The sequence below is a fragment of the Geotrypetes seraphini genome, chromosome 4, assembly GCF_902459505.1.
Source record: "Geotrypetes seraphini chromosome 4, aGeoSer1.1, whole genome shotgun sequence".
NCBI classification, from domain to species: domain Eukaryota; kingdom Metazoa; phylum Chordata; class Amphibia; order Gymnophiona; family Dermophiidae; genus Geotrypetes; species Geotrypetes seraphini.
The window spans coordinates 256744656-256764506 of record NC_047087.1 but is presented as its reverse complement, the minus strand read 5'-3'; the positions used below and the strand labels follow the sequence as shown (position 1 = coordinate 256764506).

The 19851-nt window shown below is 43.1% G+C and overlaps 1 protein-coding gene across 12 annotated transcripts in view; it reads left to right on the top strand.

Moving 5' to 3' along the window:
• SLC16A12 (solute carrier family 16 member 12) overlaps positions 1–19851 on the top strand; it is a 91736-nt gene that overhangs the window by 20227 nt on the left and 51658 nt on the right. For 10 of the 12 annotated variants that reach the window (XM_033940171.1, XM_033940165.1, XM_033940167.1 and 7 more), the window contains exon 2: positions 16077–16160. The gene's annotated coding sequence lies outside the window, so the exon portion shown is untranslated. Of the gene's footprint in view, positions 1–10955; positions 11069–16076; positions 16161–19851 lie in introns of those variants that run through there. The other 2 variants (XM_033940170.1, XM_033940164.1) reach the window with 1 other exon arrangement.

Here is a 19851-nt window from a genome sequence, read left to right as displayed (position 1 = left end):
AGCCACTCTAACCACGACATTTATGGTGGAAAGTGTGAGGCCACAGAAACATTCAAGTTGGAAATGTCCAAATCTAGACCATTTGGAGAGGCCAGCATTGTAATGGACACGCCAAATCAGCACCATTTAGATATGAGAAGGGCCACGCTTTTAATAGACTGGCAACATAGACATCCCAATAGAGCAGTGGGGCACTTTAGAAGGCATTGCTGTGAACTTCACATAAAGGGTACCAGATATACATCTCACCATAACCTCCTTATGGCTGCAGGTAGTACTTATATTGTAGCCTAGGAGGATTTTGGTGGGTTTTGGTGACCTCACACTTTCCACCATAAATGTAATGGTTAGAGTGTCTTATGGGCCTGGGTCCCCCTCTCTATGGCTCATTAGTCTATCCAACAGTCTAAATAAGATACCCGCGAGATGCTTTTATACTGACCTTTCCCAGAACAGATGCTGCTGTTCTACAGACAGGTATGTACTGTTTTATTCATATTTTTTTGGGAGTGTGAGTCCACCATAATTCACCAAAATCCTACTATACTGCCATATAAGTGCCACCTGAATCCAAAAGGACTATTGGGGTGGAAGACAGGTGGGTAGTTTTGGAGGGATCACCATACTTTAGAAGGGGGTTATTGGTTGGTGACTTCTAACAGTGAACCCAACTTTATGGGGCAGTTTTTATAAATAGCACCAGGTACATTAAATGTGAGCCCACCGGGACAGACAGGGAAAAATGCTTGAGTACCTGAATACAATCATGTAAATCGGTGGACCACCAGTCCAATTTGGGTTTTCAGGCTAGCCCTAATGAATATGCATGAGAGAGATTTGCATATAATAGAATTGACAGGCATGTAAATCTACTCCATGCATATTCATTAGGGCTAGCCTGAAAACCCGATTGGCCTGGTGGTCCTCCAGGACAAGGTAAGGAACCACTGATATAAACCATTCAGAGCTCCCCTGGAGGAACGGTATAGAAAATCAAATCAATAAATAAATAACTTGGCTAGTGCCTAGAAAAGCAACACCTACCACATGCCAATCAGTTAGGTGCCATTTGTAGAATTGAGCCTAGTGGAGCCTAAATTGACTTAGGCGCTGGTATATTAACCTTTTCCTATCGTGTGTCCCGGATGACGGGACATTCCAAATATGTCATTGCCATCGTGGATAAACAGTCTGTATGGACTAATAAAAGAGCCAGGAACACAAAATATTTGAATTTACAGACTTATGACTTATTTACATTATGTTTACAATAGCTGTAAATGATAACGGTGAATAATACCAAACTTTGCTAAAATAATTACGATTGGAGACAGCGTAACGTAAAATTTATTACGATAGGAAAAGGTTAAGCCAGGGATTCTTGGACTAATATACCGACCAACCCCTTCATCATATTGGTCGCTCTTTGAACCTTTTCTAATTCTGTTATATCTTTTTTGAGATACGGTGACCAGAATTGAATGCAAAACTCAAGGTTAGGTTGCAACGTGAAATGTGGCATTTACATTTGTATGAGAGCCAGTGGTATGTAGTAAGGGAGGGGTGGACCGCCCCGGGTGTCATCTTGGTGGGGCTCTGGTACCTCTCTGCCCCCATGCCACGCTTTGTGCCCCCCGCACACCATGCTCGCACCCTACCGGTACCTTTTTAAATCTTCTCCACTACGAGCAGCTTCTCAGGCCTTCTGCTCCCGCTGGCCTGGCTCCCCTATGAAATCATTTCCGTGTCATAGGAACAGGAAGTGACATCAGTGGGAAAGCCAATGCTGGTATGAGCAGCAGGCAGGAGAAGCTGCTCACGCTAGTGAAGATTTAAAGAGGTTCGGCAGGGGAAGGGAGGGCATGAGTGTGGCGTGAGGTGCAAGGAAGGGGCGGGGGCAGAGAGGAGGGCGTGGGGGCACCACCGTCTCAGTACCTCCTACCTTCGATACACCACTGACAAGCATATAGAATTTAAAGTGCTCATTTCAGCCAGGGCTTTACATGAGGAATTAAAGGAGTAATCTCCTTAATCCTCTGTTGTTTATTTCTGCCTCCAAAATGAAGAAAAATAAAAATTGTAGCCTCTCTACTTAATTGCTGCACTTAGACATCTACGTAGGTTTGTAAGAAGCGAGAGCTACACATGGAAGTTGTGCCACTTACATGTGGACGATGCAGAATAACCACTTCCATGTGAAAGTATCGAAACTTCCGCACAAAAACTGCAGGGTTCCTGCTGCTTATTTTTTTTCATGTGCACAGTATATTTGTAAAATGCTGTTCCTTTGGTGTCTGCTGGCAAAATACATGTGCACTCCTTCATGTCCTTACTCTACACTTGGACACCTGAATTCCGGTCTCAATGTTCTATGTAAAATGAGCCCTTTAAACAATGATGATGGTACGGAATTCACAAAGGCTGCATTTCAGAGTTTCAGGCCTTTTGGTGAACAGTGTGTCACATGCTAGAACTCTATTCAGTAGAAAAGATAGGCTTGGCCAATGAAGGTAACAACTGATGCTCTTAAAAAAAACATTCAGGGCAATTCTGTAACTTGATGCCTAAACTTACATGCCACTTACAGGTGTCAGAAGTGCCAACGCTGGCAGCTAGGTGTGTAAGCATACCAGGCACTAGGTTATGCTATGTGTTATATGACTCTTTTTACTAAGCTGTGCTAAAAAAAAAAAAAAAGTGGCCTTAGCACACTCTTATGTGGCCCTTTCCCATGAGCTAAGGCCATTTTTAGCATAAAAAAACATAGTATAGTAAATGATGGCAGATAAAGATCCAAATGGTCCATCCAGTCTGCCCAACCATACCCTCTCTTTAAATTACTGATTTAATTTAAATTGTCCTTTTTCTTAGCTATTTCAAGGTCAGAAACCCAAAGCTCTGCCTGGTACTGTTAATAGGTTCCATCTATTGGGGTCTCCGTCAAAGTTCACTCAGGCCATCTAAACCATCCCAGCCCATCCTCAACTGAATGACCATATACAGGACAGAGACCGTGCTTTAAAATGCTTAAAAAATGTCCATCTGGCTCCTCCCACTCTGTTTCCCGGAATATGAGGGGGAGGAGCCTAAGGCCCTGATTGGCTCAGTCTGTGCCCATAGGAAAAAAAAAAACCAACCCAGGTAGACCTGTCATTTTTTTCCAGATTGCTAGAGGTGATTGCTATTTTTGTGCATGGTGAACTGATGTTAAAGTATCGATCAGTCAGCTACTTTACATGGCGTTTTAATATTAATGACAATTATTTGCATGGCTAGATTGGAAAATGAGCGATTACGTGGAAGAACACGCGGTGAGCCGTTTTGTGTATCGGGTTGGCAAATATGATCGGTCGCTAAACCGGACAAACTGATTTAGCGATGATCATTAGATGATCGGAGGCTTTAGTACATCTACCCCCCAGAAGTTTCTTCTGCCCAGTACTGGCCTTAGTTCTTCAATATATACCATTATTTTCTGATTCTAGATCCTCTGTGTTCATCCCATGCTTTTTTGAACTCTGTCACCATTTTCCTCTCCACCACCTCCCTCGGGAGCGCATTCCAGGAATCAACCACCCTCTCCTTAAAGAAGAATTTCCTAACATTTCTCTTGAGTCTACTACCCCTCAACCTCAAATTATGCTCTCTGGTTTTACCATTTTCCTTTCTCTGGAAAAGATTTTGTTCTTTTTGTTTTTTGTTAATACCTCTCACACATTTCAATACATGGGTAGTCTTATAGGTAGTAAAGCATTTTAATATGTATGCCTTGCTATCCACTGGGATAAAAGAGCTCGCTTCACTTGTACGGCAATGTCCACGGGGCTCTACTGGCGCACCACCTGCTATCCCAAAATCCTTAATTACAGGAAGCATAGCTGGACTTAAAAATTCTTTCAAATGTTTGATCTTAGCAAATATGACCAAAATAACAATAATCAGAATGAATGCTCCTTATAGTAATCTCTAAACAAAAATGCATTCAGGAACACACTAGTATGAGAAGAAGCAGCAAACAGTTATTATTGATCAGTGTCACGTTGGATCCTCCGGACAGAGCAACATTAATTAAAAAATTTAAAGATGCAGATACATCCTCGGTTTTAAAAACTCCACATTCTAAATTATTACTTTGTTTGAGTAAAAATCTAACATCAATAAGTAGCTTCTCATAACTTTTCACTGCTAAAAATGATCTTAGCCAAGAAAACTCAAAACAAAAAAAGTAAATAGATAACTCTGCTGCAGAGATCTTCTTTATATGGTGTGTAAGCAGAGTCTAAGGATAGCAGAGGGTCCGAATCAATTCCAAAACATAGAACATTCTTCAACGGACCCCCTTCAGCAAACTCCCGACAGGACCCATGTTTCGCTATAATAAGCTTCGTCAGGGGAATAAGCAGCAACAATAAAAAATCATCGGTTGAAAAAAATAGCTCATTCTCAGAAAATCTAAAAAAAAAAATAAAGTTGCACCATACTTTTAGCTCGAGCGTAACGCTTCAAAATTTCTGCCTCCAAAAATGGCCCCTCGGCGTACCGGAAATAGGCTTCAGCAACGCCAAAAAAAATGTAATGACGTAACAAAACGTGACAACTCCGTCAAAAAAAGAAATTCAAAAAATATACTTCAAAATCACAAGGATTTAAGTATACAACTTCAGAAAAAAACATTTAAAAAAAAGCATTCCATTCTATGTATGAATTAAGTCCTGTTGGAGCGCAAGTGCCTAAAGCAAAAATCCAGCATTGCTCCCGCTGTCTCAGCATGTTCTTATAATCACCACCTCGAACCGGCAGGAGTGGCTGTTCTATAATCCAGCACTTCAAATCAGTAAAAGAATGTTGCAAAGTTAGACAGTGTTCAACTAAGGGTGCCTCTAAGCCCTTACAGGATAAGCATGATTTATGTTCCGTCATAAGAGTTTGAAATTTCTTAGAGGTTTGTCCGATATACAATTTAGTACATAAACATTGAATAGCATATATGACACCTTTGGAGTCACACGTTGTATTATATCTGAGTGAATAGCTTTTATTATCTTTTCCTCCTGGGTAATTGAGCCTATATGACAATGGCCACATTTAAAATGTCCCACCCTCCCATATCCACTATTAAATAGCTGATGTGGCATAGAGCCTTTGCAAGTTGGACATATACGCTCTTGGAGATTACGATTTCTCGAATAAGCTAATATAATTCTAGCAAAAGCCACACGGATACAATGTTGTGCAAAAAGCAGGTGAGTTCGCATAATATCTACATTCCGTTTAATTACTTTTGCCATCTCTTCCTCTCCTGTCATGAACTTCATAACAGGTCTTCACTATTTCCTCTTCTAATACTGTATTTTTAGTGGCCAACAGTCAAGTGTGGTCATTGTACTTTGCTCATTTGTAAGCCCTTCTCAAGACCTTTCTTGGACAATGTCTCCTCACCTGGTCTGAGAATAGTCTATGAGACTGTATCTAAAAGACTTCTGAGGAACAAATCAGAGCTGCCTGAGGTACAGGCAAAGGTCTATAATATGACCTTAGCTCTCTTACACATTCATGCATATGAGATGATGCTGTTGTGTGGCCTGGACTAACCTTAGTTATATTTTTATCATGTTTCTGACACATATTAAGAAAAAAAACTTGGTAGAGTGGATGAAAACAAAGCACCAAGGTTCATCCTGATAAAGGGCAATCAATCACAGTTTATTTCTGGACCTCCACGTTGGCTTGATTTCGATGAAAAATGCCTGCCTCGTGGATCTAAACAAAATAATATGAAAAGCATTAAATGTAAATAAAATAGTAACATAGTAGATGACGGTAGATGAATGGTCCATCTAGTCTGCCCAACCTGATTTCAATCTAAAAATTTGTTGGGTTTTTTTCTTTTTTTTCTTAACTATTTCTGGGCAAGAATCCAAAGCTCTACCCGGTACTGTTCTTAGGTTCCAACTACTGAAGTCTCCGTCAAAGCTCACTCCAGTCCATCTACACCAGGGATCTCAAAGTCCCTCCTTGAGGGCCGCAATCCAGTCGGGTTTTCAGGATTTCCCCAATGAATATGCATTGAAAGCAGTGCATGCACATAGATCTCATGCATATTCATTGGGGAAATCCTGAAAACCTGACTGGATTGCGGCCGTCAAGGAGGGAGTTTGAGACCCCTGATCTACACCCTTCCAGCCACTGAAGCCCTCCCCAGCCCATACTCCACTAAACGGCCATATACAGACACAGACCGTGCAAGTCTGCACAGTACTGGCCGTAGTTCTTCAATATTTACTATTATTTTCTGATTCTAGATCCTCTGTGTTCATCCCACGCTTTTATGAACTCCGTCACCGTTTTTATCTCCACCACCTCCCTCGGGAGCGCATTCCAGGTATCAACCAATCTCTCTGTAAAGAAGAATTTCCTTACATTGCTCTTGAGTCTACCACCCCTCAACTTCAAATTATGTCCTCTGGTTTTACCATTTTCCTTTCTCTGGAAAAGATTTTGTTCTACGTTAATACCTTTTGAGTATTTGAATGTCTGAATCATATCTCCCCTGTCCCTCCTTTCCCCTAAGGCAGGGGTGTCAAACTCAGTCACACTAAGGGGCCTAAATCCAAAACACAGGCTAAGTCGCGGGCTAGACCCCGCCCAATCTCTGCCCCAGACCCCGCCCCCATGATAATACTAATCATAACAATTTTTTTCCATTCATTTTTCATATATATACACACACAGTATAATCTTATTAACACATAATGGTTAACCACAAAATTAAACTACACAAAGCACACTGTTTGCTTCTCAACATTCATTCCTACTAGAACACAGATAACCCCTATGCAAATACAGGGCCAAAAACTAAAAGTACTAATATATAAAAAAGAAACCCTAAGATTCAAGACTCTGCATGCAGTATAACCCCAGAGAAAAATAAACAAATGTATTTTTTCCTGAGCAGTGCAAAAGATAGCAGATTAAAATTCTCAAAATTGACACAATTGAAACATTAAATTGAAAATAAAATAATTCCCCCTACCTTTGTCGTCTCCCTCTCTCATCACTGCGGCTGTGCAGAATATTACTAGAGGCAGGAGAGGTACTCATGCTCCCCTACCCTGCACACATTGAACTGCTGGGCCAGACCAGTAGGGAGGTGGAGCTAGAGGAGGAAGTCAGGAGGGGAGGTGGAGTTGGAGGAGGAAGTCAGGAGGGGAGATGGAGCTGGAGGTGGAAATCAAGAGGGCAAGCCTATGGTTATAACCAGCACCACACCCCCCCCTCGCTGCCTCAATTTTACTCTTGTGGTCTGGCTTCCTTCTCTCTTCAGCAGTAATTTACACCGCTGTGTGGTTGTCAACTCGTGCATGCTAGCAGCGCACCAGAAATGAACTTAACTGTGCCAGCCCCAGCGACTCATTATGGCTGGGGCCGGCACAATTAAATTTATTTCTGGTGATCTGCTGGCACGCGCGAGTTAACAACTACACGGCGGTGTAAATTACTGACCGGCACTGTTAAATTACTGCAGGGCCGGCACTGGGATGCGTCGCTAGGGCTAGCAGTTAAATTCATATCTGGTGCACTGCCAATCACACCGGTGGTGTAAATTACTGGCCGGTAATGGGGTGCATCGCTGGGGCCGGCCAAAACAGAAACCAAGGCGACAACTTGAAGCCCTATTTACTTCCCCCTGATGCTGGCCCTGAACCGCAGGCCGCATAAAACAGCCAGGTGGGCCAGATACGGCATGCGGGCCTTGTGTCTGACACATGTGCTCCAAGGTATACATATTCAGGGCTTCCAGTCTCTCCTCATACGTCTTTTAGCGCAAACCTCCTATCATTTTCGTCGCCCTCCTCTGGACCGCTTCAAGCCTTTTTGTGTCCTTCACCAGATACGATATCCAAAACTGAACACAGTACTCCAAGTGGGGTCTCGCCAACGACCTGTACAGGGACACAGTGGCGTACTAAGGGGGGGGGGGGGGAACGGTCTGCCCCGGGTGCACGCTCCAAGGGGGTGCACAGCCGGCCAGATCCAGAACCTCCCACGCTGCTTCAACCGGCACTTCAGCGCGGCTGCTGTACTTAGAGCAGAGTCGGCAGCCACGCTGAAGTGAAGAAGATCCCGCGATGACTGCGCCGTTTCACTCCTCTGTTTCGGAAGAGGTAAGTGACGGGGGGGGGGGGGTGGACCGGCAGCCGCAGTCATCGCGGGATCTTGCCACAACTAACTGCGTCTGCCGGCCTAGCCCCCTCCGACGTCACTTACCTCTTCCATCGGAGCAGAAGCAGTCATCGCGGGATCTTTGGGATGGAGACAGAAAGGAGGTCAGGGTGGCATGAAAGGGTGTGGAGGGTAACAAAGGGGGGTCAGGGTGGTAGGGAATCATGCTGAAGGGTGACAAAGGGGGGTCAGGGTGCTATGGAATCATGCTGAAGGGTGACAAAGGGGGGTCAGGGTGGTAGGGAATCATGCTGAAGGGTGACAGGGGGGTCAGGGTGCTATGGAATTATGCTGAAGGGTGAGAAAGGGGGGTCAGGGTGGTAGGGAATCATGGTGAAGGGTGAGAAAGGGGGTCAAGGTGGTATGAAATCATGGTGAAGGGTGAGAAAGGGGGTCAGGGTGGTATGGAAGTGTGGTGGAGGGAGAGAAAGGGGCAGATGCTGGGAAAGAGACATAAGGGGGAACGATACTGCATGGAATTGGGTTGTAGGGAGAGAAAGGGGGCAGATGCTGATGGAAGTGGTGGGAAAGATAGAGAAAGGGCAGATGATGGAAGTGGGGAGAAGGGGCAGATGATGGAAGCGGGTAGAGAGAAGAGGGCAGATGATGGAAGGAGAAGGGAAGAGAGAAGGCGCAGATGATGGAAGTGGAAAGAAGGGGGAGACAGAAGAGGGCAGATGATGGAAGTAGGGGAAAGAGAGAGAAGGGGCAGATGATGGAAGTGTGGAGAAGGGGCAGATGATGGAAGTGGGGAGAGAGAAGAGGGCAGATGATGGAAGTGGGGAGAGAGAAGAGGGTAGATGATGGAAGGAGGGGATAAATAAAAGGAGGGCACATGATGGGGGAAAAGGATTAAGTTAGGGAAATACTGGAGGGGGTGAGGGAAAGAGGTGGGGAGCTGTAGGTAGACAGTAAAAAAGGAAATTGATGAGAGGGTAGTAAGAACATAATCTAGATGGATGCAGAAAATAAATTGAAAAAGGAAAATGAGGGAAGAAAGGGACTGCAGAAGAGAGGTGTGGGAGAGGGAAGGAGAAGAGAGAGATGCCAGACCAATGGGGGTGAAAGGAGAGATGGAAGGGGGAGGGCATACAGTTTCTGGAAGGGGCATCGAAGGAGAGAAGATGCCATATAGGGGGCAGAGAGATGGCAGACAGTGGATGGAAGGAAGAGAGTAACAAGAAGATGAGGAAAGCAGAAACCAGAGAAGACAAAGGTAGAAAAAATTTTCTATTTATTTATTGCTTTAGAAGACATGTGTCACTGTTTCTGTGGTGTTGCATTGTATGCAGAGTCCAGCTTCTTGCTGGTTCGATTTAGCCTTTGTCTATGTATTTCTATTTTATCTCCCCTTTTACAAAACTGTGGAGCGTTTTTAGCGCCAGCCGGTGTGGTAGCAGCTCTGATGCTCAGAATTCTATGAGCGTCAAGAGCTGTTACCACCGTGGCTAAAATCCACACTACAGTTTTGTAAAAGGGGGAGGGGTTAGTTTGTGATGACATATTCCATACTAGGCGAAGGTGTTTTCTGTATTCTGTGTGTTCGAAAGACATGGTTTTTTGTTAGGATTGACGGTGTAGGATTGATCTGTACTAGTCTGGCTTGTTTAGTTTTACAATGTGTGTATTGATGTTGTACTGTTCACTACATATGTAAGATGCTGCCTTTTCCTAGGTACTCATGTGTGACGTGTGGCTGGTTACTAAAAATCATGTTTTTTGTACAGATGGGGGGGGGGGTTGCCAAAAAATGATGAGCCCCGGGTGTCACATATGCTAGGTACGCCACTGCAGGGGCATCAACACCTTCGTTCTTCTACTGGTTACTCCTCTCTTTATACAGCCCAGCATCCTTCTGGCAGCAGCCACCGCCTTGCCACACTGTTTTTTTTCCTTTAGATGTTCGGACACTATCACCCCAATGTCCCTCTCCCCATCCATGCATATCAGCCTCTCACCTCCCAGCATATACTGCTCCTTTCCGATTGTTAATCCCCCAAATGCATTACTCTGCATTCTTTGCATTGAATTTTAGTTGCCAGATATTAGACCATTTCTCTAACTTTTGTAGATCCTTTTTCATGTTTTCCATTCCCTCCTCGGTGTCTACTCTGTTACAGATCTTGGTATCGTATATTTCCTGTCCCAATCTCAGACTCATCACGTTGTTTAGCTTTTGGGTTTTTTAAACTTTTATTTTATCTCGCACATCATTCAAATGTCATCTCGCTTATGGTTTCATTTTCATTATTTCAGTGTCATTTCCAGTCTTCAATTGGAGGTGTTTTTCACCATTATTTATTTATTATTGACTTAATTTCACAATTCCACTTAATGGATTGGTTTCTACATTTCAATTTATTTGTTTCATCCACACTTATTATGCGGCCTTATTTGCTCTTTATGCTGTCTCATCTTACTTGCTCCTTATACATTGCATTTCTCCTTTTGATTTTAAACAGACGATTGCTATTTTTATTTAAATGTAATGCTTTTCAAATTATTTCGTTTAGATCCCAGAGGCAGGCGTTTCTCGCCAAAACAATGGCCCGTGTTGGGTCCAGAAATAAATTGTGATTGATTGTCCCTTATCTGGATGGTCCTTGGTGCTTTGTTTTTGTCCGTTTCGTGTGATGTACTTTGGCCCTCTCTTACACGTTTCCAGGAATAGAATATCTGTCAGCAATTACTGAGAATCTGGAATGGGCAGAAAGTTAACATTTCACCTGTGGAAGGAGAGTGGTTGATTAACAGTCAATGACTGGGCTGGACTGAATTACAGGCTGGGTAAGATGTTAATTGAAGACTCGTTTCTCTATATTTCTTAATTCACCAGCTTCCATAGGTAAGCGGGTAGATTATAAGCACTTGATGGGATAACTTTATTGGCAACAGGTCAGAGGGGCGATTTCAGTATTTTCAGAGTTTGAGCATTCAGATTTTGATATTTCAAAGCCTGATGTATTAAATAGCAGGAAATCAGTAATGGTGCAGTCTTGTGATACATGACAGGTAGCACAGCTGAATGCATAAGCTATGGAGATCAGCAATACATGAGGACTGGCATTCAAACTGCTCATCAGAGCCTGTTCCAAAATTTCTTACCTCTTTTAATCATATAGGTCCCCTTTTATCAAGCTGCGTTAGGGTTTTTTTTTAATCGTGGGCCACTGCGGTAAATGCTCTGACGCTCTTAAGAATTCCTATGAGTGTCGGAGCTTGATAAAAGGGGGCCTTAGCATATTTTTCCAGCTGGTGTATTAATGTACTTGCAAATTTTGTTATAAGTGGATTAGGTGACAAATCAAAATAAACACAGGGAGAGTGTGGCGCAAATGGTTAAAGCCACAGCCTCAGCACCCTGAGGTTGTGGGTTCAAATCCCATGCTGCTCCTTGTGACCCTGGGCAAGTCACTTAATCCCACACTGTCATTACCCCTCTAAGATTAATTTATTCCATTTTTATATTTATTGAATTGCAAAGAATCTTCTGTACGTTTGATCTGCTTCAAAATTACTTTACTACGGAGGAAAAAGAGCCTCAGAACCCTGTGTGCTGTTGATATTTGTTTTAAGCAAACATACTAGAAAGGGTGTAGAGACCTCAGTGGCTCAAAAACCTCCTGTCCCGATCCAATTACTTATAGTGAAATTCAATTCTTCTTAGTATCAATTTAATTCTTCTTAATATCAATTATTTAAATAGCAATCTAAATCATTCAAAAACTCCTTTTAAGAAGCCGCGGTAGCGGCTTTAACGCGCGCGATGTTTAATAACACACTACCCCTGCGCTAGCTGAAAAACTATCACCTGCTCAAAGGGAGGCGGTAGCAGTTAGCGCGTCTGGCGGTTTAGCGCACGCGCTATTACACGCGTTAAACCGCTACCGCGGCTTCATAAAAGGAGCCCTATGTGCAGTACAACAGGCAGGAGGACATAGGTATTGACAGTGATATAGATTTTTTTTCTCTCTTTGCCTGTATATTTTATTGCAAGTCACTTAGGGCTCCTTTTACAAAGGTGCGCTAGCGGTTTTACCATGCGCTTAACGCGCGCTAAAATGCCCCGCGCGCTAGCAGCTATCACCTCCTTTTAAGCAGGCGGTAGTTTATCAGCTAGCGCGCAGTAATCTTGTGTGTGCGCTAAAAACGCTAGCGTACCTTTGTAAAAGGAGCCCTTAATCCCCCATTACCCCAGGTGCATTAGATAGATTTTGAGTACCTGAATATAAAAACCATTTAGACTATAAGTGGTATATAAATACTTAAATAAATAAAATAAATCCCACTCAAATTTTGGCCAGCACCATCATCATGGTAATAGATACTCCAGATATCTGTTTAACTTATATTTTAGCCCACTGCACATATATATTGCAGCAGAAATCCACATTCTTTGTCCAGGATACACGACCAGTCAAAAAGTCCCCATTTCATGCAAAAATGTCACATTTTTGTTCATAGTGTCTTGGCATACTGAGGTGCTGTGGGAAAGTCTGCCTCCCTGCTTGTCTGGCCTTCCAGAACTGCAGGATAACGGGACTGCCTTCTTCCTTCCCCTGGCATAATCAAGAGACAGCCTGCCGTCCCCACAAGAAAAAGATTGCACTCAGGTGGCACTAAGCGTTTTTAAAATCTGTACCTCTCAATAGTAAAGATGTGCAGTGAATCCATTTTTTCATATACAGTATATTTCTATGAAATATAACATACCTATCTTGTATTAGTGTATGTACGTATGTTTATCTATATGTATCTATATCAATATTATATTATGGGGCCTTCTCAGTGCATAGCAGAATTTTAAAAAGGATGCCCAACACAGCATAGAAATCTGATAGAAATCATCCTCACCACTGCCAGGGATCCCATGCCCTCCTTCCGTACTAGTGATGTCCTATGAACCCATAATTGAACATTCACCAGTGGCTAAGAAAGCAAATAGAATGTTAGAAATTATTAGGAAAGGAATGGAGAACAAAACTGAGAATATTATAATGCCTTTGAATCATTCCATTGTGTGACTGTACCTTGAATATTGTATGCAATTCTGGTCACCATATCTCAAAAAAGAGAGAGTGGAATCAGAAAAAGTACAGAGAAAGGGGATGGGACAGAGTCTGTATGAGAAAAGGCTAGAGAGACTAGAGCTCTTTCAGCTTGGAGAAGAAAATGCTGAGGGGAGATATGACGGAAGTCTATAAAATGCTGAATGTAATGAAATAAGCAGATGTGGATTGCTTGTTTACTCTTTCCAAAAATACAAGGACTAAGGGGCAAGCAATGAAGCTACTCAGTAGTAAATTTAAAACAAATAGAGAAAATATTTCTCCACTCAATGTACAATTGATCTCTGGAATTCATTTCCAGAGAATGTGGTAAAAGTAGTTAGCTTAACAGGGTTTAAAGAGGGTTTGGACATAAATCATTATTTAAGATTGACTTGGGAAAATATATTGTTTATTTCTGAGATAAGCAGCATAAAATCTGTTTTATTTTTTTGGGATCTTGCAAGGTAGTTGAACCTAGTTTGACCACTGTTGGAAACAGGATACTAAGCTTGATGTACTTTCGGTCTGTCCCAGTATGGCAGTGCTTATTTAGTTACATTAGCAGGCATCCAGAAGGAAAGCCCTCTCCCCACCCCCCATAAAAACATTCTGGCAAAACTCTCCCCTGTTATTGTATGTTATTGGCATACATCTGTATCTGTACCTAGGATACAGCCATCTTTTGGTTGGCTGTACTGTAAATTGATAAGGTGATTAATGTTCAAAGTGATTCATATTGTATTGTGTATTTATCCCTTTGGTTTGCAAAAGTGTTCATGTATCTCAGGAGTGGTACTAGCAGTGGCATAGCGAGGGTGAGCGGTGGCTGGGGGCGGTGGCACTCCTCCCCCACCCTCTTCCCCGCCCCCTGCCGCACACGCCCCTTACCCAAACCTTTTTAACTTCAGTGCGAGCAGCCAATTTACTGCCCGCATTGGCTTTGGTGCGCTCTCTGATGTCATTTGTAGGTGCGGGTCCCGGAAGTGATGTCAGAGTGAGCGCCGAAGCCAACACAGGCAACAAGTTGGTGGCTACTCACGCCAAAGTTAAGGTATGGGGGAAAGGAAGGGGCACAAGTGCAGCAGAGGGAAGATTGGGAAGGGGGGTAGAGAGGAGGAGGGGTGCTAGTGCCCTGAGCAAGATGGTGCCCGGGGCGGACGCCCCCCTTGCCCACATGATGGGGGCCAAGGCAGATGCTAAACAAGAGGCCCAAATCCTTGCTTGCAGGCTGCCCTTTTATCAACTTCAGACAGGTTTGGGGCTCCCTGTGACAATTTTGCCCACCCTGATGTATCTACAGTACAAGTGCATAAGATCATTTATGTCCAGCTGGCAACATTTTCGCTTGGTTCTTCCATGGTGTTCTAATGTACTTTTGTGTTGAGCTGTCTGTTATGTAGAGGGCATCATATATGAAGGTGGGTTTGGCATTTCATTGTAAACCAAGAATTGTGGTTACTTTATAAGTCCACTTGAAGTAAGGGTCAACAAATTAGCTATAGGTGACACCTTTTTATTCAGTCCAAGAATAAAGTATCATTTACTCCCACATTCTACAAATTGCATGCACAAATTTGGGTGTGTGCCCACTTTACTCGTGCAATTTAATTAACAAGCCAGTTAGCCCCAATAATTGGGTGCTAACAATCAGGTTTTGGAACTAATTGGCAACAACTTGGATTTATGCCCACATCTTGCTGAATGCTAGTTTATAAAGATACCTGTGTAAATTTTTCAGCGTCAGGAGGGGCATGGGCATGTCAGGGTGTTTACTCAAGATGCATGCAGTATGGGAGAACCATGTCTAATTAGTCCCCCCTCCCTTTCACTAAGCAGCGGTAGAGGTTTCATCTGCGGCACGGGAGTGCTAAGTGCTCTGATGCTCTTAAAATTCCGGTGAGCGTTGAAGCTTTTAGCGCCCCCAAGGCCATGGAAGAAACATCTACCATGGCTTAGTAAAAGAGGGCCTTAAGCACGAGGATTTACACCAGGTTTTAGTTGATGTAAATCCTGACGCCCAAAACTAGCGCTAAGCTCGGAGTGCCATTTATAGAATAACGTTTGGTGCTCTTTTTTTTTTTTTTTTTTCCCCAGGGCCCAAATTTGGGCATCATTTACTGAATCCAGCCCTAATATGCTGCCTGTTGACCTTTACCTTGACATTCCCATTCTCTCCTCATACTTTGGTTTCCTTCCTAGCTGTGCTTGAACCACTTTTTCTGAGCTATTTTTTCAACAAACTTCCACTTTCTAGTTAAGGGATAGCGCTGAGGAAAGAAACTGGCACAATACTTGCACTATCTTTAAGAGCAGCGATACAGATTAAGTCCAGGCTGAACTGAAGCTTGGAATTTCCTCTCACACAGCTTAAATTGCTTAGCTACGGGTTTAGTGGAATCACGTTGCCTGCCTAGAGAAACTTGCATGAGATGGAGGTTGAGCCCACAAGCTGGCATGGCATCTGAAACGGCTATTAACGCTCAGAATTCTGTAGTTGGATGTTTTGGCTATTTCCTTTTTTTAATTGGCTTTGGATTCAGTACCAAAACTGGCCCGAAATCTGTGTTTGGTTATGTTCTAAGTTATAGATTGTACTCCGGATGGTGAACGAATATTATAATTTTGAAGATAAGTTCCAATGCTGACTACATTATCTGGATATTCAGCACTGGAACTGATCCGGATAATGGTGCTGTATATTCTGATATTTTTTTATCACTGCAGCTGGCATTTTTTTTTTAAAACCCTGATTGCTGTGGCTAAATATTGACAGAACGATTTTGTGCTCTTGTGCCTTCACAGAGATGCCCTTCTGCTTCTTGGTGCCTATGTTCCGAATATCCAGATTCATTCCTGCAGCCAAGAAGCTTAACTCAAATTCTCCAGGTAAACTCTGCCACTTCTAGTCATGTTACTTTCCTCATCTTTTGGTGTTATATAATTTTTCTCTCTTTTTTCTCTCTGTGCAATGTGTGCATTGGTTAAATTTCCTAAAAAAAAAAAAAAGAAGCAAATAACAAGTACATCTTGAAACATACATATTCTGCTGCTCAGATATGTAACCCATCAATGTTCTCAAGGAATTTAGATCAGAGTTTCTCAACATGTGGTACGCATACCTTTAGGGGTACGTGAGCCACTTCACTTGTTGGGAGTACGCGACACTGCACGGGTCTCCTGACCCCTTCCTCCTTAATGGACACCACCACTGCTGCCACTTCCGCAAGGAATCCCATGCCCTCCAGCTGCATTCCCCGCCTCCACCGAAGCCGACCCAGAAGGCTTCCCTCCGATGTCAGAGCTTCTAACTGGTAAATGGTTCTAACTGTACAAAGCATCGCAATGCTGTTGGCTCGCAGTTAGAACCTTGTGATCCCATGCATAGACTAATTTCTGTACATAGAACCATGTAATTTCTTATGAAATGAAGGAATGGTTAAGTTGCAATAAATCCTCGTGAGTGTTGTAACATCTACATGTCAGATAGAACCCGGAAGTCATCGGAGTTAAAAATACTGAAAATTGTCACTTAGAACCCTGTAATTTTAAGGTCACGATATATATCTAGGTGCCTAATGGTAGGTGCTTTTTATAGAATCAGAGCCGGAGGGAAATTCTATAAATGGTGCCTAACCCTAGGCAGCTAAGTTAATTGGTAAACACTGTTTGAAACAGCAAGCAACGTTAAATTTAAAGCGCCTACCAGCGCCTAAACAAAAGACACTGTAATTGTGCTTCTGGAGGCATCTACCGGCGCATAACGCTATTATACAGGATGGAAAAAGTGAAAAATCGCTGGACTAAATGTATACCCTCGATGGAGACTTCCCCCAACATTGTTGGTTGGCCTGGGAACTTCTCAGCGGCCCCCTCGTAAGTATTTTCCCTCGCTGTCCCAGCAGGTTCACAATCTAACTGAGGTACCTGGGGAATGGAGGGTTAAGTGACTTGCCCAGAGTCACAGGGAGCAGGCGGGGATTGAACTCAACACCTCAGGGTGCTGAGGCAGCAGCTCTAACCACTAGACTTCTCAAACATCACAATGAGCAGCAATGGCATTTGAACTGGGCTTCCCTGGTTGTCAGCCTTTATGATGAAAAAGTAGATTTTCTTCAAGCTTCGAACCCCGTAGAACCTGTGGATCGTTTCCTGTTTTAATTGCCTATGTTTGGGGAGTGCGATTTGCCTGTAGTTCTACCTCACCTAGGGGGTCCTTTTACTAAGGCGCGCTAGCCGTTTTACCACGCGCTAAATGCTAACATGTCCATAGAATATAAACGTCTAGCACGCCTTAGTAAAAGGACCTGTAGTGCCTGGTTGTATTAAATCTGTAATTGTGCCAGTAATTTTCCAGTATGATCTTCTAATGTTGACCACTAATTTTTTCAGGTCTGCCTTCAACTAAATCAAGAGAATGAACCAGAAAGTAGAATGTTCCCATTTTAATAGTATCTTAATCGATACAATTGTACAATATGAGACTGAGATAAAGAGCTGAGGTTGTATTAATGCCAGGAGGGAAGGACAGTTCTCAATTCTCTTGGCCAGTCTTATATATTTCTGTTTGTTTTAAGATTTTCCCCATGTAGCTAAAGAAAAACATCCGTACCTGGAGGCGTTGCCAGAAGCTGAGCTCAAACTCAGCTGGCTCCAAAATTCTTTGGGGCAGATGTAATAGGTATTTTTCCCATGGACGCAAAACGGGAAATGTTCGTAGGACATTTGATCCTTTCAACTTTAATATTTTGAGAAAAACAGAAATCTAATGTAGGAAAATGTAATTTAACATTTATCTAAATTTTGTCCTTTAGGAATGGAATTTTTATGGAGCCTGAAATTTAGTTAGACTTGCAAAAAAAATATCTAAAACCATAGGTCCTGTTATTGAGACATCAGGAGACAGCCTGGCTACATCCCGCAATCTGTAGCGATCCTAGATATTCAATGCTGGAGCCATATCTGACAACCAGCATTGACTATCTGGAGTAAAGCTTGCCACCTTGAACTTAGCGGCTGGCCCACTAAGGCAAAATGGTGAAAGATACACCTGCATTTTTTTAGGTGAGTCTATCTAGCCCCTAGCATTAGCTGGCAAGCCACTGAATATTGGCAATGATTGGCTATGTCGTACGACATAGTTGGTCGCTGGCTGTCTCCCTTTGAATATCGGTAGATAGCTGGCTAAGTACCACTAAATATCGGAAGGATAGTGTCAGGGGTTGAAAGATGTTAATTTCATGTCACCTTGAGGAGGTTGTTTTAAGAAAAAAACAAATTAAGATCCCCTTTTATCACACTGTGTTAGTGTTTTTTATCGCTGGCCATGGCAGTAAAAGCTCCAACACTCATAGGAATTCGATGAGAATCAGAGCTTTTATTGCTGCAGCCGACGATAAAAAACCCTAACCCGTGTAATAAAAGGGGGCCTAGAGGAGTCTTTTACTAAAGATTACTACCGTATATACTCGAATATAAACTGGGATTTTAGGGCCAAAAAATAGGGGTCCTGGTTTAAATTTGGGCCAGCGCCCACCCGCCCCCTCCCAAACTTTTTGCAGGTCTCTGCCAGGCCGCCAAGCTCTGTACCCTGTGTCCCCCCTCCCTGCCCATCGTACCTCCTCTGCCACTGGAATCCCTGGTGGTCCAGAGGTGTAGCGGGCAGGAGCAAGAACATAAGAACATAAGAACATAAGAAGTTGCCTCCGCTGAGTCAGACCATAGGTCCATCCTGCCCAGCGGTCCGCTCCCGCGGTGGCCCATCAGGCCCATCGCCTGAGAAGTGGTCTATACCTATCTATACCTTTCCGCCATCCTGCCCGCTGCTAATCTGGTTGGTCACTGCCTACTGTGAGTTCTGGCTTACAACCACTGAGCCGTACTGAGCAGGAATGTGCTTTGGTGCTGCTGGTCGGCGCTAAGTGGCTTCCTGAATGGTTCCTGCGAATTTTCGCACAGCACAGAAATTAGCTAACTAGCACAGAAATTAGTTGACCAGCACAGAAATTAGCTAACTTTTTCTTAAACAAGATCAAAGAAGTATAAACTGATATAAATAACCTTCAAAACACTACAATCCAGTATTCCAGCCAGATCCCCAAATCAGAGACCCTTGCACAGCCGATCAAATCTGGAATGATTTTGAACCTCTCATCCCAGATGACAGATATTCTCAATTGAAAAGATTATCCCCACTATCCCTCATATTATTCAACCTTTTCATGAGCTCTTGACTGTCTCTTGTGTGTTTAAAGCAGGGCCAGTTTTAGACATGCTGGGACCCAGGGCAGAAATTAAGGAGGGGGCCCCTCTCTCAATTTCCATACCCACAATTACTACCATATACGTATAAAACAATTTTAAATGACTTCTTCACACATATGTGACACCCGGGGCCCATCATTTTTTGACCCTCCCCCCATCTGTATTAAAAACATGATTTTTAGTAACAGTCCACATGTCACACATGAGTACCTAGGAAAAGGCAGCATCGTACATACTGCTGTGAGCAGTACAACAGCAATACACCCATTGTAAAACTAAACAAGTCAGACTAGTACAGATCAATCCTGCATCGTCA